General features: G+C 46.9%; 1 pseudogene; it reads left to right on the top strand.

The window, feature by feature from the left end:
* The first annotated feature begins 2,133 nt into the window (after positions 1-2,133).
* LOC142599182 (geranylgeranyl transferase type-1 subunit beta-like) overlaps positions 2,134-27,611 on the top strand; it is an 84,571-nt pseudogene continuing 59,093 nt past the window's right edge.

Raw genomic sequence — 27,611 nt, 5'->3', positions numbered from 1 at the left:
TGTCCACTCCGCCTCCAATAGAGACAACTGTTGAGATTCCCTTGTCACTGCAGAAATCCAGATAGGTTCTGTGCCCCTGTACCCTGATGGCACCAGTGTACACTGGGCACCAGTGTCTACCAAAGCCTTACACTTCTGTGGGCCCCATATGCCAGGCCATCGAATCCACACAGTTCAGTATTAGTACAATTAGTATGACATATGTTTTTTCAACACCCCAATCAGCGCCTCTGTGATAACATATTTAAGAAGGGAAAAAACAAGTTAGGAAGAGAGCTTTTGCAGCCGGAGAGAGGAGTGAGAAGATGTAAGAAACTCTGCAGACACCAAGGTCAGTGCAGAAGGAGGGGGAGGAGGTGCTCCAGGCGCCGGAGCAGAGATCCCCCTGCAGCCCGTGGTGAAGACCATGGTGAAGCAGGCTGTCCCCCTGCAGCCCATGGAGGAAGGATGAGGGGGTGTAGATATTCCACCTGCAGCCCATGGAGGACCCCACGCTGGAGCAGGTGGAGACACCTGAAGGAGGCTGTGACCCCGTGGGAAGCCCGCGCTGGAGCAAGCTCCTGGCAGGACCTGTGGATCCGTGGAGAGAGGAGCCCACGCCAGAGAAGGTTTGCTGGCAGGACTTGTGACCCCGGGGGGGACCTACGCTGGAGCAGTCTGCTCCTGAAGGTCTGCACCCCGTGGAGGAGACTCACGTTGGAGAAGGCCGTGAAGGACTGTCTCCCGTGAGAGGGACCCCACGCTGGAGCAGGGGAACGATGAGAGGAGTCCTCCCCCTGAGGATGAAGAAGCGGCAGAAACACCGCGTGATGAACTGACTGTAACCCCCACTCCCCGTCCCCCTGTGCCGCTGAGGGGGGCGGAGGTTGAAGCCGGGAGTGAAGTTGAGCCCGGGAAGATGGGAGGGGTGGGGGGAGGTGTTTTAAGATTTGATTTTATTTCTCATTCCTCTACTCTGTTTTGCTTAGTAATAAATAAGATGAATTCCCTCTCTAAGTTCGGTCTCTTTTGCTCGTGATGATAATTAGTGAGTGATCTCTCCCTGTCCTTATCTTGACCCGTAAGCTTTTTGTCGTACTTTTTCTCCCCTATCTAGTGAAGGAGGGGGAGTGATAGAGCAGCTCTGGTGGGCACCTGGCCCCCAGCCAGGGTCAACCCACCACACAACCTTAAAGATTCTATGATTCTAAGGATGACCATTGTATAGTCCTGTCCCTGTGGTAATTAATGTTAATGTGAATCCTTAATACCCTTGTTTTACTCACTTAAATCTATTTTGGCTTCATTATGAATAACAATATCTGTCTATGTCCAAGAAAGTGTATGAAGCTTTATTCTAGACAAAGATGTTGCTTTTCCTCCTTATATAAATTCTGTGGGTTTATTCAAACCCATATTTCCTTCTAAATATAGAGGTGATTTTGTTTACTTCAGTGTGAAAACAGTTTAGGAAAAACACCTTAGGATATATTATTTTTCAAGATAAAGAAAAAGTTAAGAGACCTGATTGCTGTATGCAGATATGTAAGTAATGAAAGCAAGCAGTTGCTGCCCCTGGAATAAAAGCTTCTGCTATGTTTCCTGTGGTAGTGTGGGCAAAAGTCTCCTCACTAGGTAGATTTGATTTGTTTACTTGGCATTTATCTAGATAAAGATCTAATGAGCATATATAATTCATTCTGTGATTGATCAAAAAGAACAGATTTCTTTTGTCTGTTTCACTGTAAGGTTGAAACTCATGTAATCAGAGACTTGTCCAGGTTTGGCAGGCCTATCAAGAGCTGGGAGGAATGCAGAAAAGAGATTAGACCAATACGTTTAGAACCACTTCTACATATTTCTTACAGTTAAAGAGGACAACAATGGACACATACCATTATAAAAATAGTTATTTACAAGCACTTTTTTCCATAGGCATCTGCCTATCATTTTTACAGGTTTATGATTTCCTTGCACATGAAGTGGCCAACTGTCTTCAGGAGTTTTCACAAAATTTGCTAAATCCAATGACATATATTACCTTTGTATTTTGTGAGTGTTGTATTTGAATTGGTTTTTGTTACATTATTAGTGTTTTCAACATGACATATATTTCTGTTTGTATTAAAAGTTCTTCACTATGATCAGCTTTTTATTATATTCCTTCTTGAATTTCAGATTGGTATATGAGAAATAGTAACCCTGATTTTATTGGCTCCTATTAACCCTTATGAACATCGATGGAAGTCTTGTATGCAATTTGCTATACAGTAACTTATTTCCTGAGACACGAATAATTAGGTCAAGGTACTGGGTTTACCTGCAGGATATCACCAGCTGTAATAAAACAATATGTATTCATTTTACCTAATTGTATCTCGGGCACGTATTAAGCTGACTGGCAGCTCTTGCAGACTGGCAGTGTGCCGTTACGAAGCAATCACTCTCTCCTCCTCCCCGTCCTTCCGGGATGAGGTGTACACAGAGAGCCCCCGCAGCGGAGCTGAGCCACTGAGGGAGATGCGGCTGCTCAGCCCAGGTCTGTGGGGAGAGCTGGCAGACAATACTGGGGCAATGTGCAAGGGAGCTTCACGCCCAGCAGGCGGGACCGCCGGCTGGTCGTGTCCTGCGGCAGCCACATATGACGCAGGTTGTGCGCGCTGGCCACAGGCGGGGGTAAGATGGCGGTAGCTGCGCTACCGCTGAACTTGGGGGAGGTGGAGCGGCTGGACTTCCTGAAAGAACGGCATGTGTGTTTTTTCCAGCGTTGTCTCCAGATCCTGCCTGAGCGGTACTCGTTCCTGGAGACCAGCAGGTATGCTCGGTGGGCCGGACTGATGGAGCTTTGGCGCGTTCCCGTCGCCCTCGGGCCCCACGGTGGAAAGACGGGACAGACCCTTTTTCCCGGCGTCCTCCGTCAGCCTCAGAGAGTCAGGAGTGAGGTATCTTTCCTCTCCCACAGGCGATTGCGTTTGACGGGAAATCATTCTTGAGAGCTGTCCGCTCGCCCCTTCCCCGCCCCGGCTTCCCTCGAGGTGGTAGGTAGCACTGGTGAAGCAGCTGTGGGCAGGATGTAGGATCTCATTGTGTCGGTAGTCTTAACAGCCGGCGCAGTGGTGGTCAAAATAACCGCCTTCTCTAGAAAACTCTCCACCACCAGATAGTTCACAAAAATGTAAGTTTATATAGAAGCTTAGTCTGTGCTCAGTTAAACTCCCTGATGTGCATGAGGAAAAAAATCCTACTTGTTAATCCTTCTAATCTATTTTTAGTTCTGTGCTTCATTCTTTTAATCCACCCTGAAAGCTGCTTTTAAAATAAATTACTTAAGTCGTCTGTAGTTCAAAGCGTGCAGAATACTGTTATGTAACAGAAATTGTTTATATCTTCATTAGGTAGTACAAGTATTAAAATGTATTACTGGTAATAATGAGATATGCCCATTACTTTAAAGTAGAGGGACACTTGTCCATGTAATGGATTCAGAATGCATTTATTTCAGATTCTTAATGTTTTCCTGCAAGCTAATAAGTTATTTTTGATGCAGCTTGACAATTAAATTATTGACTATCTTGTGCATTTAATAAAAACTTGGAGATGTGTAAAGGATTCAATATTTTATTCAACCAATAAAATAATCACCTTTTTTTCACTTTGTAATTTCTTGGAAGTCATACGTACTGTAAAGAATGTTCAATGACTTTGATCAAGTCCTGTTAAATGAAGCTTTCCTTCAGTTGAAAGTACAGTCACCTGGCAAAAACCATGTGTTTCTTCAGTTATGAAGATTAGTATGGATATAGTGTTAAAGCAGTGTGTGAAATAACACATAGCTTTATATTTAAAAAGTTAAATGTTTTGATCTTAAGTAATGCATTCATTCATTAAGCCTTAGCCTGTTTCAGTATACTTTGTTATTTTAAATGGCATAAATAAGTCATCTTAGCATGCTACATACTATCTTTATTTAGGCATTAAAGTTATAATAAATTTGTTACACAAATTTATTAAAATCATAGCCAGGAGGGCTAAATGTGGCCGTGTAATATTAAGTGGAGAAAACATTCAGAATTCTGGTGTGGATAATCCAAACTAAAACAAGATAAGAAGGCTAAATCCTGCTTGAAATCTTACAGCAGACTATTTTCTCCTCCATTTTAAATAAGTATATATAGGTGCCTGAAAAATATTTATAGAGTGGCCATCGCCATTTTTTTCAGTGTATTTTCATAATTTTTCAATACCTTGTTAAAGTTTTAGGAGAGTTCTTCCAATCCTGTTATTTTACTACAGTTATGTTTGTTTAGGTGGTGAATAATGAAGATCCTTTTCACTCTCTAAACTGAAATACCAGACCAGATTACAAGTTCTTCACTATGAGAGCAGTTAATCACTGGAATAGGTTGCCCAGAGAAATGGTGGAGTCTCCCTTAAAGACTCAGCTGAATGGGATCCTGGGTTAAGGCCCTGCTTTCAACAGAAGATGGGACCAGGTGATCTCCAGAGGTCCCTGCCAGCCTAGACATTTCTATTCCATGACTTAAATTACCAAGCTGTCACAGTTTGCCACTGAGCTAAAGCAGAGGCTCTAGTTAATATGGCATCTTCCCTAATCTTATTGAATAACGCTAATAATAATACAAATTGTTTTCATATCTCTTTTGAAATTAATGGCCTATCTGAGCTTAAATTTAATGTGTGGTCATACTAGCCATGATACATAGTGCCCAGTGAATTGTATATAATGGTTGTGCAATACTGAAAAAAATCTCAGTTTTCTGAAAGTTGGAACTGTCAGTTTGAAGCTATTTCAGGACTCCTTAATTTTTGGCCAATTGGCATAGTCAAATTTAAATCTTCAATTAAAATAAAAATCATAGTCATCTAAATTCATGCATTTGTTTAAAGTCATGAAATTTTTACTCACCCAGAGATTCTTGAGTTCTAATATACTGAATTTTAGATCAATGTTCTGCAGATATACTTGTCTCTGTTAACAAATTCTAAGCAGGTGATTGCACCACAAAAGTGTCACCCCTAGCTTGATATTGAGGGTACAAAGTTGGCCTTTTTGACAAGTTCACAGTCACTGAGTTCAGCAAACCTTCTGACCTGGTATTGCTGCAGAAAGAAATGCTGTCATCCTTTTATTCTTACCTTCCTCCATTTCTGTGGTTCCATGGTGACCCAGACTGGGGAACTCAACTAAATTACAGGGAAACTTGTAATAATAAAAAAAAATAATAATTTGTCAGTGAGATTGGGTTTGGTTCACTGCACTGCAGCAGAAACAACTGCATTTGTTGTAACAAGGCCAGGTGGCAGAGAATGAAGTTTTTTTTAGCGCAGTGCTGGTCCATTGTAACTGTAGTTTGTCAAACACTAAGGGAGTTGGTACAACTGTAACAACAGCTGTCCTGGCTGTGTTCCCTCACAACTTCTTACTCACATTACTTGCTGGGGAGGGAAAAAGAGAAAGCCTTGATGCTGTGCAAGTGCTGTTTAGTAATAGCTAAAACATTGGTGTGTTGTAAACACTGTTTTAGCCACAAATCCAAAACACAGCACCATACAGGTTGCTACGAAAAGTTAAGTCCATCCAAGCCAGACCCAATGCAATCTTCTTTACTGAAATTATTGGTCCAAAGCCCTCAGGATTATTTTTATCTCTAGTTGCTGCATGTGACATCAGCGACAGTAGATTTTTCAGTAACCTGGTCTGTAAAGTCTCATACGCTATCAATCATACTGTGAGGTTTGGCAGGAGAATTCAACTCTCCTGGTCTCTAAAGTCTTTCAGATTGTGATATTTCATGATGCTCTTTGTAGCATGATTATTCAGCTTCTCAAATCAATCACTTGAAAAGGTTTTTGAATTCTGAGAATCTATATAGTCTTTGTGCTTGGCTGAAGATCAAGAGCTCTGGATCTGTCATCAGAAATGTCTTTATTTGCTTATTTTGGAGGGGACGTTAAGACCCAGGATATCTATTATGTAAGCTTACAGTAGGTCAATTAAAAAAAAAATATTCAGATGTCAAAATTTGATGCTTGACTTCCTAAATTAATGCGTGTTGTTTTGGGTTAACCCTGGTAGGCAGCTAAGCCCCACACAGCCACTCGTTCCCCACCTCAGTGGGATGGGGAAGAGAATCAGAAAGGCAAAAGTGTGAGAACTCATGGGTTGAGATAAAGACAGTTTAATAGGGAAAGCAAAAGCTGTGCATGCAAACAAAGCAAAATAAGGAATTCATTCACTACTTCCCATTGGCAGGCAGGTGTTCAGCCATATCCAGGAAAGCAGGGCTTTATTGTGCATAATGGCGACTTGGGAAGACAGGCGCTATAACTCTGAATGTCCCCCCCTTCCTCCTTCTTCCCCCAGCTTTTATTGCTGAGCATGACATCATATGGTATGGAATATCCCTTTGGTCAGTTGGGGTCAGCTGTCCTGGCTGTGTCCCCTCCCAACTTCTTGTGCACTCCCAGCCTATTTGCTGGCAGGGCAGTGTGAGGAGCAGAAAAAGCCTTGACTCTGTGTAAGCACTGTTCAGCAATAACTGAAATATGCATGTGTTATCAACAGTTTTGGTCCCAAATTCAAAGCACAGCACCATACAAGCTGCTATGAAGAAAATGAATTCCCTCCCAACCAGACCCAGTACACACGTGCAGTAACTATAGTTGTTGTAGAAGGCATGAAGAAAAGGTACAGCAATAGTGATGCCAGACTTGGGGGTTGTGTTAAAAAGGGCTGCTCTCTCTGAATTGTTCTATATGACGTTTTTTAATTTCATAGAAGCATAGAATAGTTTGGGTTGGAAGGGACTTTTAAAGGTCATCTAGTCCAACCCCCTCTGCAATGAGCAGGGACATCTTCAACTAGATCAGGTTGCTCAGAGCCCTGTCCAACCTGACCTTGAATGTTTCCAGGGATGGGGCATCTACAACCTCTCTGGGCAACCTGTTCCAGTGTTTCACCACCCGCACTGTAAAAAATTTCTTCCTTCTATCTAGTCTGAATCTACCCTCTTTTAGTTTAAAGCCATTACCTCTTGTCCTATCACTACAGGCCCTGCAAAAATGTTTATCCCCATCTTTCTTATAAAGCCCCCTTTAAGCACTGAAAGGCCACAATAAGGTCTCCCTGGAGCCTTCTCTTCTCCAGGCTGAACAACCCCAACTCTCTCAGCCTGTCCTCATAGCAGAGGTGCTCCAGCCCTTTGATAATCTTTGTGGCCCTCCTCTGGACCTGCTCCAACAGGTCCATGTCTTTCCTGTGCTGAGGGCTCCCAAGCTGAACACAGTACTCCAGATGGGGTCTCACCAGAGTGGAGTAGAGGGGGAGAATCACCTCCCTCGACCTGCTGGTCACGCTTGTTTTGATGCGGCCCAGGATACGGTTGGCCTTCTGGGCTGCAAGCACACATTGTTGTCTCATGTTGAGCTTTTCATCCACCAGTACCCCTGAGTCGTCCTCAGCAGGGCTGCTCTCAATCCCTTCATCCACCCAGCCTGTATTGATACTGGGGGTTGCCCTGACCCAGGTGCAGGACCTTGCACTTGACCTTGTTGAAGCTCATGAGGTTCACATGGGCCCACTTCTTGAGCTTGTCCAGATCCCTCTGGATGGCATCCAGTCTCTCGGGTGTGTCAGCTGCACCACTCAACTTGGTGTCATCTGCAAACGTGCTGAGGGTGCACTTGATCCCACTGTCTATGTCATTGATGAAGATATTAAACGGTACTGGTTCTAATACGGACCCCTGAAGGATACCACTTGTCACCAATCTCCATCTGGACATTGAGCCATTGACCACTACCCTCTGGATGCGACCATCCAACCAATTCCTCATCTACTGAACAGTCATAGAATCATAGAATGGTTTGGGTTGGAAGGGACCTTAAAGATCATCTAGTTCCAACCCCCCCTGCTGTGGGCAGGGACACCCTCCGCTAGACTAGGTTGCCCAAAGCCTCATCCAACCTGGTCTTGAACACTCCCAGGGATGGGACTGTCACAACATCGCTGGGCAACCTGTTCCAGTGCCTCACCACTCTAACAGTAAAGAATTTCTTCCTTATATCTAATCTAAATCGACCCTCTTTTACTTTAAACCCATTACCCCTTGTCCTATCACTACTTGCCCTTGTAAACAGTCCCTCCCCATCTTTCCTGTAGGCCCCCTTGAGGTACTGGAAGGCTGCTATAAGGTCTCCCCAGAGCCTTCTTTTCTCCAGGCTGAATAACCCCAACTCTCTCAGCTTGTCCTCATAGGAGAGGTGCTCCAGCTCTCTGATCAACTTCGTGGCCCTCCTCTGAACTCGCTCCAACAGCTCAATGTCCTTCTTATGTTGGGGACCCCAGAGCTGGATGCAGTACTCCAGGTGGGGTCTCACGAGAGCAGAGGAGGAGAATCACCTCCCTCGACCTCCTGGTCATGCCTCTTTTGCTGCAGCCTAGGACACAGTTGGCTTTCTGGGCTTCTAGCGTGCATTGCCGGCTCATGTTGAGCTTCTCATCAATAAACACTCCCAAGTCCTTCTCCTCAGCGCTGCTCTCAATACGTTCTCCGCCCAGCCTGTAGTTGTGCTTGGGATTGCACCAACCCACGTGCAGGACCTTGCACTTGGCCTTGTTGAACTTCATGTGGTTCGCACGGGCCCACCTCTCCAGCCTGTCAAGGTCCCTCTGGACGGCATCCATTCCCTCCAGCGTGTCGACCACACCACACAGCTTGGTGTTGTCGGCAAACTTGCTGAGGGCGGACTCGATCCCACTGTCCATGTCGCCGACAAAGATGTTAAACAGTGCCGGTCCCAGTACCGACCCCTGAGGAACGCCACTCGTCACTGATCTCCACTTGGACATTGAGCCGTTGACAGCAACTCTTTGAGTGCAATTGTCCAGCCAATTCCTTATCCACCGAGAGGTCCATCCGTCGAATCCATGTCCCTCCAATTTAGAGACAAGGATGTCATGCGGGACAGTGTCAGATGGTTTGCACAAGTCCAGGTAGATGATGTCAGTTGCCCTTCCCTTATCCACGGACGCTGTAACCCCATCATAGAAGAATGCCACCAAATTTGTCAGGCATGATTTGCCCCTAGTGAAGCCACGATGGCTGTCACCAATCACCTCCTTATTTTCCATGTGCCTGAGCATAGTCTCCAGGAGGTTCTGCTCCGTGATCTTGCCAGGGACAGAGGTGAGATTGACTGGCCTGTAGTTCCCCGGGTCTTCCTTTTGACCCTTCTTAAAAATGGGGGTTATGTTTCCCATTTTTCCAGTTGGTGGGAACTTCGCCGGATTGCCAGGACTTCTCAAATATGATGGAGAGTGGCCTGGCCACTTCATCTGCCAGTTCCCTCAGGACCCGCGGATGCATCTCATCAGGTCCCATGGACTTTTGCACCTTCAGGTTCCTTAGATATTCTCGAACCTGATCTTCTCCTACAGTGGGCAATTCTGCATTCTCCCAGTCCCTGCCTTTGCCTTCTGTGACCTGGGCAGTGTGGCTCAAGCACTTGCCGGTGAAGACTCAGGCAAGAAAGTCATTGAGTACCTCAGCCTTCCCCATCTACTGGGTAACCAGGTCTGCTGTTTCATTCTGGAGGGGACCCACATTTTCCCCTCGTCTTCCTTTTATCACCGACATACCTATAGAAGCTTTTCTTGTTGTCCTTGACATCCCCGGCCAGATTTAATTCTATCAGGGCTTTGGCTTTCCTAACCTGATCCCTGGCTGCTCGGACAGTTTCTCTGTATTCCTCCCAGGCTACCTGCCCTTGCTTCCACCCTCTCTAGGCTTCCTTTTTGTGTTTGACTTTGCCCAGGAGCTCCTTGTTCATCCACGGGGGGCCTCTTGGTGTTTTTGCTTGACTTCCTCTTTGTTGGGATGCATCGCTCCTGAGCTTGGAGGAGGTGACCCTTGAATATTAGCCAGCTGTCTTGGGCCCCTCTTCCTTCCAGGGCTTTGTCCCATGGTACTATACCAAGCAGGTCCCTGAAGAGGCCAAAGTCTGCTCTCCTGAAGTCCAGGGTAGCGAGCTTGTTGTGCGCCCTCCTTGCTGCCCTGAGGATCTTGAATTCCACCATTTCGTGGTCATTGCAGCCAAGGCTGCCCTTGAGCTTGGCATCCCCTACCAGGCCCTCCTTGTTGGTGAGAACAAGGTCCAGCAAGGCACTTCTCCTTGTTGCTCCTCTGTCACTTGGAGAAGGAAGTGATCATCAATGCATTCCAGGAACTTCCTGGATTGCTTGTGCCCTGCTGTGTTGCCCGTCCAACAGATATTGGGGTGGTTGAAGTCCCCCATGAGGACCAGGGCTTGTGAACGTGAGGCTGCTCCTATCTGCCTATAGAGGGCCTCATACGCTCGGTCCCCCTGGTCAGGTGGCCTGTAGCAGACCCCCACTACAATGTCCCCTGCCCCAGCCCTCCCTTTAATCCTGACCCATAAGCTCCTGGTCAGCTCCTCCTCCATCCCCAGGTGGAGGTCCATGCACTCCAGCTGGTCATTGACATAGAGGGCGACACCCCCTCCTGGTCTCCCCTGCCTGTCCTTCCTAAAGAGCCTGTATCGAGCCATCCCACCACGTCTCCGTGATGCCAATAAGATCACAGCACTGCAGGTGTGCACATGTCTCTAACTCCTCTTGTTTGTTCCCCATGCTACATGCATTTGCATAGAGGCATTTCAACTGGGCCCCCAATGAGGCTGACTGGCTGGGGTGGCTGGAATTCCTTTGATGTATTTTCCCAGTGTTTCCCTGCTGGTTCCTATTGCCTCAGGAGCCCCTGGCTCATCTCCGCTAGTCTTCACGTGTGCTGCAGTGTGTCCAACAGGTCTCTGAGCAACAGGCTGAGGGCCCTCGCTGGCACCCCGTCCCTCCAACCTTGGCATGTCATCCCACAACTTGTCGCAGGCAAGTCTGACATTACCCCCCCCCCTCCCCCTTCGAGCCTAGTTTAAAGCTCTGTCAATGAGCCCCGCTAGCTCCTGGGCAAAGACCCTTTTTTTCCCTTTGAGAGAGGTGAACCCCATCTGAATTCATCAAGCCTGGTGCCGTGTAGGCCATCCCATTGTCAAAAAACCCAAAATTGTGGTGGTGACACCAGCCACGGAGCCATGTGTTTATGGACTGTGTCCGTCTGTTCCTCCCAGCGTCGCTGCTCACAACTGGAAGGAGGGAGGAAAAAATAACCTGCGCTCCAGATCCTTTCAGTGACCTTCCCAAGACCCTGCAGTCTCTTTTGATTGCTTTTGCATTACGCGATACGGCTTCGTCACCACCCACACAGAGGAGCAGTAGTGGGTAGTAGTCTGAGGGCCGTACCAGGCTGGGGAGTTTCCTAGTAATGTCTTTAACACGGGCCCCAGGGAGGCAGTAGACTTCTCTAAGAGGAGGGTCTGCCCTGCATATTGGACCCTCTGTTCCCCTCAGGAGGGAGTCCCCTACAACTATAACCCGCCTTTTCTTCTTCGTGGAGGTGGTTGGTTGTGATACGGAGGGTCGGCCTTTCTGACCTTGATAATATCTCTGGTGTAGATGGACCATCATCCATGTCCTCCATTGACTGGCCTTCCACTTCCAGAGCCTCATACCTGTTGTACAGAGGCACCTGGGAGGGCGAGGTGGCCAAGGAGGAGGTTCACCTGCCACCCGGAGTGGGGACTTGCCTCCATTCACTCCTTCCTTTTAAGCTACTGCCTTCATCCTGGCAGGGGGAGGATACAGGGTCCCCTTGATCTTGTTTTTTGTCTGGTGTCTGTCCCTGTCTCAGGGAGGGCAGAGCATGGCTCCACCAGTCTATCTCTCGCTCAGCCTCCCTGATGCTCCTTAACCTTTCTACTTCCTCTTGTAGCTCTGCTACCAGGTCACACCTCACACAGCCGTTCTCACTAGTGCCATCCATTCCCAGTGACAGGCTCTGGCACTCCCTGCAGCCTGAGACCTGGGTGGCTGCGTGTTTTTGCGGGAGCTCTGTCTGGGTTGCCACATCCATTCTGGCGAGTGCAGAGGACAGAGCTTGGTGAAGGGAGGACTTGCCCTTGGTGAAGCCATGCTGGCGGTGTAGAATCAACTCCCTCTCCTCCATGTTCTTTAGCATAGCTTCTAGGAGTACCTTTTCCATGGTCTTCTCAGGCATGGAGGTGAGGCTGACAGGTTGGTAGTTCCCAGGGTCGTCCTTTCTCCCCTTTTTAAAATAGGTACAATGTTTCCCTTTTTCCTGTCACCGGGGACTTCACCTGACTGCCATGACTTTTCAAATATCATGGAGAGTGGCTTGGCAACTACATCAGCCAATTCCCTCAGGACTCTGGGATGCATCTCATCCGGTCCCATAGTCTTATGTATGTTCAGGTTCCTCAGGTGGTCACAAACCTGATCTTCTCTTACAGTGGGAGGGACTTTGCTTCCCCAGTCCCTGTCTTGTGGTCCATCCACTCAAGAGGTGTGGGAATAGAGGTTGCCAGTGAAGACTGAGGCAAAAAAATTTGTCCATTGTTACCAGTTTGCCAGTCGTGTTCATCAGGAGTTGTACGCTTTCTTTGACCTTCCTTTTTGTGCTGACATACCTATAGACGCTCTTATTATTCTTTGCGTCCCTTGCCAAGTTCAGTTCCAGCTGCGCCTTGGCCTTTCTGACCCCATCCTTACACAACTGGGCAGCATCTCTATACTCTTCCCAGGATGCCTGTCCCTGCTTCCACCGCCCGTGCATTTCGTTCTTGCCCTTTAGTTTGACCAGCAGGTCTCGACTCATCCATGCCGGTTTCTTGCCTTCCTTTCCTGATTTCTTACACCTGGTGATCAAGAGCTCTTGTGCTCTATGGAAAGTGTGGATTAGATGAGTGGACAGTAGGTGGACTGAGAACTGGCTGAATGGCAGGGCCCAGAGGGTTGTGATAAGTGGTGCAGAGTCTAGTTGGAGGCCAGTATCTAGTGGTGTGCCCCAGGGGTCAGTACTTAGTCCGGTCTTATTCAACATATTCATCAATGACCTGGACGAGGGGACAGAGCGTTCCCTCAGCAAATTTGCCGATGATCGTAAACTGGGAGGAGCGGCCGACACACCAGAAGGCTGCACTGCCATTCAGCGAGATCTGGAAAGACGAGAGAATTGGGCAAAGAGGAACCATACGAAATTCAATAAGGGCAAGTGTAGGGTCCTGCACCTAGGGAGGAACAACCCCAAGCACCAGTACAGGTTAGGGGTTGACCTGCTGGGAAGCAGCACTGCAGAGAAGGACCCGGGAGTCCTGGTTGAGAACAAGCTCTCCATGAGCCAGCAATGTGCCCTTGTGGCCAAGAAGGCCAATGGTATCCTGGGGTGCATTCAGAAGAGCGTGGCCAGCAGGTTGAGGGAGGTTATCCTCCCCCTCTACTCTGCCCTGGTGAGGCCCCATCTGGAGTACTGTGTCCAGTTCTGGGCTCCCCAGTTCAAGACAGACAGGGAACTACTGGAGAGAGTCCAGCGGAGGGCTACAAGGATGATTAGGGGACTGGAGCATCTCTCTCATGAGGAAAGGCTGAGAGAGCTGGGTCTGTTTAGCCTGGAGAAGAGAAGACTGAGAGGGGATCTTATCAATGCTTATAAATATCTAAAGGGTGGGTGTTAAGACGATGAGGCCAGACTCTTCTCTATGGTGCCCAGAGACAGGACAAGGGGCAATGGGCACAAACTGGAACACAGGAAGTTCCATCTGAACATGAGGAAAAACTTCTTTACTTTGAGGGTGACCGAGCACTGGAACAGGCTGCCCAGAGAGGCTGTAGAGTCTCCTTCTCTGGAGATATTCAAAACCCGCCTGGATGCAATCCTGTGCAACCTGCTCTAGGTGATCCTGCTTTAGCGGCAGGGTTGTACTAGATGATCTCCAGAGGTCCCTTCCAACCCCTACCATTCTGTGATTCTGTGAAAGCATCCTTAAACATCTGCCAGCTCTGTTCTACTCCCTTGTCCCTGAAGGCAGTTTCCCAGGGGGTCCTATTGACTAACTCCTTGAACAGCTGGAAGTTTGCTTTCCTAAAATTCACGGCCCTGATTTTACTCTTTGCCTGACCCATATCCCTCAGGACTGCAAACTCCACCAGTGCATGATCACTGCAGCCCAGGCTGCCTCCAATCTTGACATCACCATTTAGCTCACTTGTGTTGGTGACCAACAGGTCCAGTATCGCATCCCCTCTGGTAGGGCTGTCTATTACCTGGCTTAAGAAGTTATCCTCAATGCACTCCAGGAGTCTCCTGGGTTGCCTACAGGTCACCATGCCACTTTTCCATCAGTAGGTGGTCGAAGTCCCCCAGCAGGATGAGAGCCTGGGAGCACGATGCCTCCTGTAGCTGGAGTAAGAAGGCTTCGTCAATAGGCTCCCCTTGATCGGGCGGCCTGTAGTAGACACCAACCACAAGGTTCCCTTTGTTGCCTCAGTCTCTAATTCTTACCCATACGTTTTCAACCTGCTCATGGCTATTCTTCAGAGACAGCTCTTCACACTCTATCCATTTCTTGATGTAGAGGGTAACCCCTCCGCCTCTCATTCCTTACCTGTCCCTTCTTGAACAGCCTGTAGCCATCGATAGCCGCACTCCAGTCATGGGATTCGTCCCACCAATTTCATGCTATGTGTCAGATAAGGTGCTGATATAACAGTCTTTATTAGTCTTAGAACACATGTGTCTCAATTCTCTGTGAGGCAGGATAGCATATGAAGTAAAATGTAGTATGTAGATGGCTGTATGAGGAGTGCATTGTGTTCAGTGCTGCCTGGATGTTTTTGCCCATCACATGTGAATTCCAGTACTCTGTGTACAGTCAGTTTCTTAATGCTGCTGGTACAGTTAACACAGAGAATCAGCTTTGATTAAACTGAAACCTAATTACACAGAAAACCATTTTCTACATTCATTTATCTGATGTATGTATTTTTCAGTATAGGTCAGGTATATTGTTTTATCTTTGTACAGTCTTGTGGTTTTGGGCCTAGTTTACAGCAGTAAACTAGTTTATTATTATTGTTTATTATTATTATTATTTCTAATAATAATAATAAAGAGAGATTTTCGAATTAAGTCATTACAAAATAAGTTTATACTTTTTTTTTTTTTTTTACCATGAATACCTGCACTAGTGGAGATGCATGCTATTATGTGTTTGAAATTTTTGACGAGGACCTTAGAGTTGCATGGAACATTTTTTTGAAGAGGGAATGTTAGTGTCAGAATCCATGCAGATTACAGATTAAAGTCTTTTTTTTGTGTGTAAGAATGATACAAAGAAGCACTACAAAACCTCAAGGTTGAAGTAAAAGATACCATGAAATCAAGTAACTTCAGTGTAACGAGTTACCATTTTTCAAATGAGTTGTGATCACTGTTTGTGGTATGTAATCTTAGGTGATATGAGCTGTGAAACAGAAGTTGACTTAAAAAACTGCTTGTGACTGTTTGGCCAAATGATTATTGTAACAGCAGGTCAGCCCACTGATAGGGGTGTCATGCTTTGTAGGGTGTGCCGTTATGTTTGAGAGAAGTGTCTGCTGCATCATTGTTTGGCTGCTGTGTTTTAATAGCAGAATCATTTTAAGGTGTATTTCGGGCTCACATCACCATTTTTTCTTGGTGTCATGGTTTTGCCCCAGCCAGCAGCTAAGCACCATGCAGCCGCTTGCTCACTCCTCCCCCCCCCCCCCGGGATCCGGGATGAGGAGAGATTTGGAAGGGTAAAAGTGAGAAAACTTGTGGATTGAGATAAAGACAGTTTAATAAGTAAAGCAAAAGTTGTGTGTGCAAGCAAAGCAAAATGAGCCATCTCCAGGAAAGCAGGGCTCCATCACGCATAATGGTTACTTGGGAAGACATATGCCATCACTCTGAACGTCCCTCCTCTTCCTTCCTCTTCCCCAAGCCCCTTATAAGCTGAGCATGACATCATATGGTATGGAATATCCCTTTGGTCAGTTGGGGTCAGCTGTCCTGGCTGTGTCCCCTCCCAACTTCTTGTACACCCCCAGCCATCCCGCTGGCGGGGTGGTGTGAGAAGCAGAAAAGGCGTTGATTCTGTGTAAGCACTGCTCAACAATAACTAAAACATCCCTTTATTATCAACACTGTTTCCAGCACAAATCCAAAACATAGCCCCATACTAGCTACAATGAAGAAAATTAAGTCTATCCCAGCCAAAACCAGCACACTTTGCCTTTGTGTTTGTGGCTCTGGTGCAGAACCACAGGCAGAAATTAGATGGCTGTAGAGGCTTCTGTCCACATCTGTCCTGAACTTCTTCAGAGGTTTCTACTCCTGATACCCAGGGTGGGTCAGGAGGCCTGTGAGGTAACTGTAAATTATAACTTAGTCTCCAAGGAAAGCTGGCATTGACTTTTGGTTTTCCTTAGCATGCTAAGCTGTAGGTTTTGTCTATTCAACAACTGTTTCACAATCAGTTTATCTGTTGGTCAAACAGAGCCAGAATTTGGAAAAGGAGGACAGTGTCGTGGTTTAACCCCAGCCAGCAGCTAGGCACCATGCAGCCACTTGCTCACCCCTCCCCTCGCAAAGGGATGGGGAGGAGAATGGAAAAAAACCTCATGGGTTCAGATAAAGACAGCTTAATAGGATAACAAAGGAATAGAATAAAAATAATAATAGTAATAGCAATAATAACGATAATACAAGTGATGCACAAATGCAATTGCTCACCACATGCGAAAGGACAAAAACCAACAATCTGATGCCCAGTCTGTTTCTGAGCAGTGAATCTGCCTCCTGACTAACTTCCCTAGTTATATACAGAGCATGATGTTATATGGTAGGGAATATCCCTTTGGCCAGTCTTGGTCAGCTGTCCTGGCTATGCTCTCCCAGCTTCTTGTGCACCTGGCAGGGCGTGGGAAGCTGAAAAGTCCTTGACTTAGCGTAGACACTACAACTACCTAGCAACAACTAAAACCACCGGTGTGTTATCAACATTATTCTCATCCTAAGTGCAAAACACAGCACTATACTGGCTACTAGAAAAAAAAATAACCCTGTCTCAGCCAAAAGCAGGACAGTATCCACCCCTTTTTCCATACCGACTAGGTCATGCCCAGTTCCTATACTTCCCAATACATTCCAATTAATCACCATCACTTTTCCCATCTTTTGATATGTATACACAGATATCATTCCCTTAGTCTATGGGCCATCCCTCTAAAATGTCTGTCGAGTTCATTTAGTCCATGACTTTGGGCTCCATCTGTCATAACAGTCTCTCAGGGCAGGAGAGATGGTGTGTGCTGCTGGATTGTTGCATGCTGCATCTGGAGCTCATAGCTGATATATCTGGCCTGGTCCATGCTCATGGTCTATGGGTTGAAGATGTCAGTCTTGAGGAAATTGCTGGGCACTCATTGCTGAAGCCAGTTCTGGTTTCATCACCACTGCACCTTGCTCAGTTTCATCGAAGTTCATTCTTCCTTAGTCTGGGCAATTCTTACTGTAATACCATTTTAATGGCATATAGCAATCATAGTAGTGCTGACACGTAATATTATACAGCAATCAACATCTGTCCTGGTTTTTGGCTAGGATAGAGTTAATTTTCACAAGAAGCTGGGAGGGGACACAGCCAGGACAGCTGACCCAAGCTAGCCAAAGGGGTATTCCATACCATATGACATCATGCTCAGCATATGAAGGGGGCTGGCCGGGAAGGAGCGGTGGCGCCGGGATGGGCTGGGTCTCCAGGTCAGGTGAGCAAATAGCATTGTGTATCACCTGCTTTGTATATTTTAAGTACTGTTGTTATTATTCTCGTCCTTTGCTGTCCTAGTAAACTGTCCTTATCCCAACCCATGGGTTTAACCTTTTTCTTCCGATTGTCCTCCGCATCCCACCGGGGCTTTTCTCTTCCTCCGGAAAACCCCCTTTGTGCCGAGATCTGCCACTCCGCTGTGGGTCGGGCTGGCACCAGAGCAGCTCCCCTCGGTGGATGCCTGTCCTGGTCATAGTATTCGTTACCGACGAATGGGTTCGTGTGGCGCACGTGGGTTCAAATCTCATCCTTGTTACTCAGTTCTTGTAAATACGAATCAGAAGCTCCTTCCATAAGATCAGAATCTTCCATAAGATCCGTCTCTGTCTGGAGAGCTGCCCACTGGAGACTGGGGCAGGTATTTTCCTGGAAGAAGCCCCATTTTATATTGTTTTTCCTTGCAATTCACATACCCATGCCTCTAGGGTCAAGGTAGGTTTTCCATCCCACTTCCTCATGTCCTCTCCGTGGTCACGCAGGTAAAACCACAGGGTGCCTCGTGGTATATACCCTCTATATCCTCTCTCTTGAGCAGAGGAACGCTTACTCCTAATAGCTGAGATACTGGTCCGTACAGGTGGGGAATAGGAGATATCCTCTTTGAGTTGCCAGACCTCCTGGGACAGTTTCTCGAACAGGTTTTCAGATTTTTCATACAGTGTTTCCACAGCTGAGACACAAGCCTGTAGGGAGGAAGAGAGATTTTTCTTCCTATTGCCAGAGTTGGCCAGCCACTTCATTTACTGTTGGTGCCTCTTTGTCTTTCCAGGCCAGTACTGCCAATGACTTGGCATGCATTGGTGGTGCGCTCTGTACAAGCTTCTGTCGCATGGGTCAGGTACATTTGACTTCATTTGGATCTGTGGGTCATACTAAACCATCTCCCGCATGGCTAATTCCCTCAGGTACTGGATATCTCTCTCCGTGGTGGTCCACTTGCCTGGATGACATATAACATCTTCACTGAAGGGATACCTTTCCCTCACACCTGACAAGAGTCATCTCCAGAGGCTGAGAGCTTGTGTCCCTTTTCCAATCGCCTTGCCAATGACCCCTTCCCTGGACAGGGATCCCAGCTGCTTGGCTTCCCTACCCTCTAATTCCAGGCTACTAGCCCCAATATCATAGCATCGGAGCAACTAGGTGACAAGTTGCTCACCTAATCAACGACTGAAATATTTTCGCATATCTCGCAGCTCACTCAGGGATAGGGATCGGGTGGTTATCTCTCTTTCTGTCTCTTCCTCTTGTTCTTGTGATGGCCCTGTTTCATCATCCTTTACTGAACGAGTTGAGTTTTGTGTCCATTTCTTCTTACGTATAGGAGTGACTGATACCAGTATGGGTTGGTTCTCTAGTTCAGCTGCAGTGCTTATCGCCAGGGTTTGAGTAGCCACAGTCCATGTCACAGGGGCTGGAGTAGCTGCAGTGCCTGTCATGGGGGTTGGAGTAGCCACAGTTCCTGTCGCAGGGGTTGATCTCGGGTGGTATTCTTAAATAGCTGTTTAACCCTAAACAAGCCCTGAACCACATTCAGGAGACCTAGCAATAGAAACATGCTGGTCTGAACATCCCAAGGATATTCGATATTCTCAAGAGCTATTGTAATTAGCCCAGAGAAGAAGGGGAAGATGAAGGAAGGTGTCTCCCCCACATATTGTTTCTCTGAGGAGAAGAAGTAAAAAGTATAATTATTAATAGCTTCTGACAGATGGCTCCCAAAGTACGGAGATGAAGCCGTCGCTGTCGCTCCTCTGCCACTGAATACGGATTCATCTGCTAATGAATACAAATACCAAAATGGTCTGACAGATTTTTTTTTTTTGGATAATTGTGCTTGTGCTTCTCCTGCAGACTTGGAATACTCCTCCAGTCTTTCTGGGTTTCCAGGAATCTGGGAAGGGGGATCTAAGAAGGGAGGAATGTCAGAAAGGGTAAAGGTTTTTGCAGTTCTCTGTGGAAGTAGAGCAGCTTATTCTCTCTTAGAAGTGGTGTGGATTTGTTTATTCAGGCTGTTGAGAGTATTTTCTGTATGTCAGTCTTTGGTCTGTGTAAAATAAAGTTAATATTTTAATGCAGTTTAGGTATAGCTCCCTTGTCATCTGATAAGAGGTCACAGAGCAGGGTCTGCGGGGAGTTCATTTCTAGCCATCCGGGTGGCTTGAAGTCTGCGTTGGAATATTCTCTTGGAAATGCTTAAACAGCTTTTTCAGTTTGGATGCTTTGAACCTCTTGGGAAATGGGCAGTGAAAGACCCATTCTGCAGTGCTCCTCTGCAGGTTGAAGATCTCTTCCCAGCCGAGGGCTTTATGATGATACATGTAATGCATCTAATTCATTTTTTCAGTATCTATATGATAAAAGACCATTATCTCCTTCCTTAAACTGTCAGCAAAGATGCCAAGAACTAACAAGGAGTGAAAGCTGAACTAAGAGTTTTAGATGATACAGTGGTATCAATTTAGGGTTTTTTTTTTTTTTCTTATTATTTTTTAAAGCCAAATTAGTTGAACTTATGTGTTCAGTTTGTGTCCATGGGGAAATTCTGCTGGTTAAAACCACTCAGATTCTAAACCAGTTTTCTACCATTGCAAAATAAGCCTTCTCTAGTGTGCTGGTTTTGGTTGGGATACAGTTAATTTCCTTCATGGTGGCTATGTTTTGGATTTGTGCTGAAAACAGTGTTGATAATATAGAGATGGTTTTGTTATTGTTGAGCAGTGCTAACAGAGAGTTAAGGCCTTTTCTGCCAGGACACACTGCTCCGAAAAGAACTGTCGTGGTTTTGCCCCAGCCGGCAGCTAAGCAGCATGCAGCCTCTCGCTCACACCCCCATAGCGGGATGGGGGAGAGAATCAGAAGAGTGAAAGTGAGAAAACTCGTGGGTTGAGATAAAGGCAAGTTAATAAGTAAAGCAAAAGCCACATGCGCAAGCAAAGCAAGACAAGGAATTCATTCACCACTTCCCATCGGCAGGCAGGTGTTCAACCATCTCCAGGAAAGCAGGGCTCCATCATGCATAATGGTTACTTGGGAAGACAAACGCTATCACTCCGAACGTGCCCCCCCCCCCCCTTCCTCCTTCTTCCCTCAGCTTTATATGTGGAGCATGTCATATGGTATTGAACATCCCTTTGGTCAGTTGGGGTCAGCTGTCCCAGCTGTGTCCCCTCCCAGCTTCGTGTGCACCCCTAGCCTACTCGCTGGTGGGGTGGTGTGAGAAGCAGAAAAGGCCTTGACTCTGTGTAAGCACTGCTCAGCAATAACTAAAACATCCCTGTGTTATCAACAGTTTCCGTCAGAAATCCAAAACATAGCCCCATACTAGCTACTATGAAGAAAATATTAACTCTATCCCAACCAAAACCAGCACATCTAGATAGCTGTCTTGACTTTGTCCAGAACATGACTGAAGCACACTAACAGGACTGTATATAAAATCTTACTTTGATGTTTCTCTCTAGGCCCAACTTTGTAGAAATCAGGGAGCCATAGGTTAATTTGAATTGATACAGCCTAGTGTAAACCAGATTTGAATGAGATTCTGAAGTCACTGTAGTTGTATTAGAATCATAGAATCATTTAGGTTGGAAAAGACCTTTAAGATCATCGAATCTAATTGTAAACCTAACACTGCCAAGTCCACCACTAAACCATGTCCCTAAGTGCCACATCTACACGTCTTTTAAACATTGTTGAAATAAATTTTAAATGTTGAAAAAAAACCACAACAAAGGTGGAAACTCTTTAGGATAAGGCTTTTTTTATTCTGTGAATCAGTTGACACTTACCCAGAATGAATCACTTCTTTAATCGAAATAAACGTTTATACTGGGATTTGTATCCAGGTAGCTAAATCACAGTGAAATCACACCTTGTGATTAAATGAGAGTCTTCCTTTTAAGACTATTTGAGATGGTGTCATGGGCTTATCCCATGGCCACATGCTTTGAGGTGCTTGTATTGGATTTGGGTGGCAAGGTTTTGGTAGCGAGGGGGCTACAGGGGTGGTTTCTGCAAGAAGCTACTAGAAGCTTCCCCTATGTCCAATAGAGCTAATGCCAGCCAGCTCCAAGACGGACCCACCGCTGGCCAAGGCCAAGCCAATCAGTGACGCTGGTAGCGCCTCTGTGATAACATATTTAAGAAAGAAAAAAAAAAAACAAACCCTAGCGGTAGCTTTTGCAGCCAGAGAGAGGAGTGAGAAGATGTGAGAAACTCTGCAGACACCAAGGTCAGTGCAGAAGGAGGGGGAGGAGGTGCTCCAGGCACCAGAGCAAAGATCCCCCTGCAGCCTGTGGTGAAGACCATGGTGAGGCAGGCTGTCCCCCTGCAGCCCATGGAGGTTAAAGGTGGAGCAGTTATCCACCTGCAGCCTGTGGAGGATCCCACGTCACAGCAGGTGGATGTGCCCTGAAGGAGAGCCTGCACTGGAGCAAGCTCCTGGCAGGACCTGTGGACCCGTGGAGAGAGGAGCCCACGCCAGAGCAGGTTTGCTGGTAGGACTTGTGACCCCCGTAGAAGGGACCCACGCTGGCGCAGTCTGGTCCTGGAGGCCTGCACCCCGTGGGAGAGACCCATGCTGGAGCAGTTCGTGAAGAACTGTAGCCTGTGGGAAGGACTCACGTTGGTGAAGTTCATGGAGGACTGTCTCCTGTAAGAGGGACCCCACACTGGAGCAGGGGAAGAGTGTGAGGAGTTCTCCCCCTGAGGAGGAAGGAGCAGCAGAGACAATGCGTGATAAACTGACCGTAACCCCCATTCCCTGTCCCCCTGTGCCGCTGGGGGGGAGTAGGTAGAGAATTCGGGAGTGAAGTTAAGCCCGGGAAGATGGGAGGGGTGGGGGGAGGTGTTTTAAGATTTGGTTTTATTTCTCATCATCCTACTCTGATTTGCTTGGTAAGAACTTAGATGAATTTTTTTCTGAGTCGAGTCTGTTTTGCCCGTGACGGTAATTGGTGAACGATATCTTCCTGTCCTTATCTCGACCCACGAGCCTTTCGTTATGTTTTCTCTCCCCCGTCCAGTTGAGGAGGAGGAGTGATAGAGCGGCTCTGGTGGGCACCTGGCCTCCAGCCAGGGTCAACCCACCACAGTGCTCCAGCATTACCTCATGCATAGCCACTGATGCTTCAAGGTGTACCTACTGCAGCATGGACTTATCCACAGCCACAGATACTTCAAAGTGTACCTTATCCAGCATGGGCCTACCCTTGGGCTACAATCCCTTCAGAGGTATAACTGCTGTGGCACACACATAACCACGGCCACAGACGCTTCAAGATATACCTGCTCTGGCATGGGCTTATCCACGGCCACAGACACTTCAGGGTGTCCTGCTCCCACGTGGACTCATCCACAGGCCACAGTCCCTTTGACTCAAGTGCACACAGGAGTTCCAGCCTGTCCAGTACAGCAGCACAGAAACAGCAGTGATGCCCTGGCCATCTGCCAGCCCAGGCACATTGCCATTGCTGTTATCAAAATGTTCCCAGGCACAGCAGAGTAAAATGATAAGCAGTACAGCACTACAGCAAGCAGCGAAAGCAAAAAGCAGCCACTAACGAGCCACTAGACCCTACTATACAGTAAGGCAAGCAAGCCCCATGGCAAGCACAGGAGCCTGCCAATTAATAGCTAAACAGCAATAACAGCTATAAATTCAGTCTAGCACATTTCAATCAAATCTGTCGTTATCTCGAACCCTTCGAGCTCCACCTTGGGCGCCAAAAAGGACTGTCGTGGTTTAGCCCTAGCCGGCAGCTAAGCACCGCACAGCCGCTCGCTCACTCCCCACTCCCAGTGGGATTCATTGCAATGTTAAACCTGATGGTCTGGCCCAAAGGGACCAGGGGTGGAGATTGTAATGGAAATACCTTTAAATTGTTGTAACCCGGGATTTGAGTTGCATGTTATAGGAATTACTGTAGCAGGAACCACCTGAACCAATGGAGGACAAGCCTTACAAGAAGCAGTGTGAGTGCAGCAGTGGACCCAACTTGAGCTGGCTTTGGTGTCCAGTAACTCCACGCATCACACCACCTCTCCTGTCCTGAGTGACCATCATAACAGATAGAGCCCAAAGTCATGGGCTAAATGAACTCAATAGACATTTTATGGACATTTGTGGACATTTTATGGACATTTTACAAGGGTGGTCCATAGACTAAGGGAATGATATCAACATATTGCATTATATCAAAGAATGAGAAGGGTGGTGGTGGTTAATGAGGATGTATTGGATACTGTGGGACCTGAGCATGACGTAAATGATATGGAATAAGGGGTGGATAATGTCCTGGTTTCAGCTGAGATAGGGTTAATTTTCTTCATAGTAGCTAGTATGGGGCTATGTTTTGGATTTCTGCTGGAAACAGTGTTGATGAGAGAGAGACGTTTTTGTTATATAGACATGTTGCTGTTGAGCGGTGCTTACACAGAGTCAAGGCCTTTTCTGTTTCTCACGCCGCCCCGCCAGCGGAATGGCTGGGGGTGCACAAGAAGTTGGGAGGGGACACAGCCAGGACAGCTGGGGTCAGCTGACCAAAGGGATATTCCATACCATATGATGTCATGCTCAGCTTATAAGGGGTTTGGAGAAGAGGAAGGACTGAGGGGCAGCGGCGGCGGTCGGAGTGATGGCATTTGTCTTCCCAAACGCATGATAGAGCCCTGCTTTCCTGGAGATGGCTGAACACAGATTAAATTGTGCCCATTGCCTCGTGTCCTGTCACTGGACACAACTGAAAAGAGTCTAGCTCCATCTTCTTTGCACCCTCCCTTCAGGTATTTGCACACATTGATGAGATTCCCCCTGAACTTTCTCTTCTCTAGGCTAAACAGTCCCAGCAATCTCAGCCTTCCCTCATAGGAGAAATGCTCTGGTGCCTTAATCATCTTCATGGCCCTGTGCTGGTCTCTCTCCATTATGTCCATGTCTCTCTTGTACTGGGGAGCCCAGAACTGGATGCAGTACTCCAGGTGTGGCCTCACCAGTGCTGAGTAGAGGGGAAGGATCACCTCCCTCGACCAGCTGGCAACAAACCCAGGAATGTGAAAGCACAAAAGCACCTGAAACTAGTAAGCAGGATCCAAGACTGAAAAGAAATCTTCAAGAAAAGCCAGAGGGCAAAGAGGATGAGGTGAAAGAAAAGAGAAGAAATACAGAGAAAAAAGACAAAGAGGAACATAAGAAACACATTGGTACCTGGGGTTGTGTCGCTAGCAGTTAGTTTATTAGGTTTTAATCAGTAAATTTAGGTATGTAAAATATTTAATAAGTACAGATGGATCGGCGGTCAATACTCTACAATTCACTACACTTAAAGTTAGTATGGGATACAAAGATTATCGCTTAAGCTTACTATATGTATCTTAAATGTTACATGCATGCGAAAAATGTCACTTACCAACCCATCGATGTCTGGTGTCAGGCAAGGGATCTCTCAGCCTCAAGGGGTAACCTCGAGAGGCATCCCTACTCAAGGGGAGATCACCACACAGCCAGCTGCTATGGAGGGAGAGCTCAATGGACCCTGATGGCTGCAGATATTTATAGTGTAAAGTGGTTGATTCATAGTCAGATTTTCTGCTGTGTTAATGCAGCTTATCAGCCCAATCTCCAGCCAAACCATTTTTTGGGGGTTTGGTGCTGAGTTCTCACTGATAGCCTCACACAATAGGATTAACTTCGGTTAGGCCTACTTGCCGAGCATCTGCCTGGACCAAAGTTCAGTTAGTTCAAACAAGAGGAGTGCATCCGTCACAGGTTGTTCCTCCCCAGATGCAGGACTTGGCACTTCCCCTTGTTGAACTGCATGAGGTTCCTGTCAGCCCATTTCTCTAGCCTGTTGAGGTTCCTCTGGATGGCAGCACGACCCTCTGGCATCTCAGCCGCTCCTCTCAGTTTTGTGTCATCAGCAAACTTGCTGAGGGTACACTGCCCCATCGGTCAGATCATTAATGAAGATGTTAAACAGGATTGGACCCAGTATTGACCCCGGGGTACACCACTAGTTGCTAGCTTCCAACTAGACTTCCATGGTTTCCAGAATTAGCTACTCCATCACCTTCCCAGGGATTGAGGTAAGGCTGACTGACCTGTAGTTCCCTGGGTTCCTTGCTCTTTTTGAAGGTAGGGAAAGGTACTGCACCTGAACCAAAAAAACCAACCTATGCCAGTATCAGTTGCCCTTATACACAAGAAGAAATAGGGATAACAGGGCCAGTAGCCTGGAATTAGAGGGTAGGGCAGCCAAGCAGCTGGGATCCCTGTCCAGGGAAGGGGTCATTGACAAAGTGATTGGGAAAAAGGTACAAGCCCTAAGCCTCTGGAGGTGACTCTTGTCAGGTGTGATGGAAAGGTATCCCTTTAGTGAAGATGTTATATGTCGTCCAGGCAAGTGGACCACCATGGAGATAAGTATCCAGTACCTGAGGGAATTAGCCATGTGGGAGATGGTTTATGTCGTGGTTTAGCCCCAGCTGGCAGCTGAGCACCACGTGGCTGCTCACTCAACACTCCCCCGGCGGGATGGGGAGGAGAATGGGAAAACAAAGGCAAACCTCGTGGGTTGGGATGACAGTTTACTAGGACAGCAAGGGAGAGGGAAAACAATCAACAACAGTGCTGATAACAGAAATACACACAATGGATGATAACACAAGGCAATTTACCGATCCGATGACCAACCGGATGCTCAGCCCACACTCAAGACAGACCATCCTGGAGCTGCACCGATCCGCCCCTCCCCGACTAGCCCCCTTTTATGGTGAGCATGATGTCACATGGTATGGGATAGCCCCCGGCCAGCTTGGCTCACCTGTCCTGGCTCCTTGTGAAAATTAACTCTATCCTAGCCAGAACCAGGACATTATCCACCCCTTATTCTATACCATCTATATCATGCCCAGATCATACACAGATATCATTCCCTTAGTGTATGGGCCATCCCTCTAAAATGTCTGTCGAGTTCATTTAGTCCATGGCTTTGGGCTCCATCTGTCATAACAGTCTCTCAGGGCAGGAGAGATGGTATGTGCTGTTGGACTGTTGCATGCTGCATCTGAAGTTTGAGGCTGGTGTATCTGGCATGGTCCATGCTCGCAGCCTGCGCATTGAAGATGTTGATTCTTTTCAAGAGAGTTGCTGGGCACCAGTTGCTGAAGTCAGTTCAAGTTCCATCATCACAGCACTTTGCTCAGTTTCATCAAAGTTCATCTTTCATTAATTTGGGTGATTCTTATGGTAATAACATTGATACAGCATATAGCAATTGTAGCAATGATGCACCTGCAATACACTGATGACATCATTGTATGGGGCAACAGAGCAGAAGAAGTTTTTGGGAAAGGGAAGAAAATAGTCCAAATCCTTCTGATATAGCCAGTTTTACCATAAAACAAAGTAAGGTCAAGGGACCTGCACAGGAGATCCATTTTTTTAGGAATAAAGTGGCAAGATGGGCATCATCAGATCCCAATGGATGTGATCAACAAAATAGCAGCTATGTCTCCACCGACTAGCAAAAAGGAAATGCGAGCTTTCTTAGGCGTTGTGGGTTTCTGGAGAATGCACGTTCCAAATTACAGTCACATGGTAAGCCCTCTCTATCGCGTAACCTGGAAGAAGAATGATTTCAAATGAGACCCTGAGCAATGACAAGCCTTTGAACAAATGAAACAGGAAATAGTTCATGTGGTGGCCCTTGGGCCAGTCCGGGCAGGACCAGATGTGAAAAATGTGCTGTACACTGCAGCCGGGGAGAACAGCCCTACCTGGAGTCTCTGGCAGAAAGCACCAGGGGAGACTCGAGGTCGACCCCTGGGGC

Source organism: Balearica regulorum, chromosome W (genome assembly GCF_011004875.1).
Source record: "Balearica regulorum gibbericeps isolate bBalReg1 chromosome W, bBalReg1.pri, whole genome shotgun sequence".
Taxonomy (NCBI): Eukaryota; Metazoa; Chordata; class Aves; order Gruiformes; family Gruidae; genus Balearica; species Balearica regulorum.
Note: the sequence above shows the minus strand (reverse complement) of the source record. Positions and strands in the feature narration are given on the sequence as shown.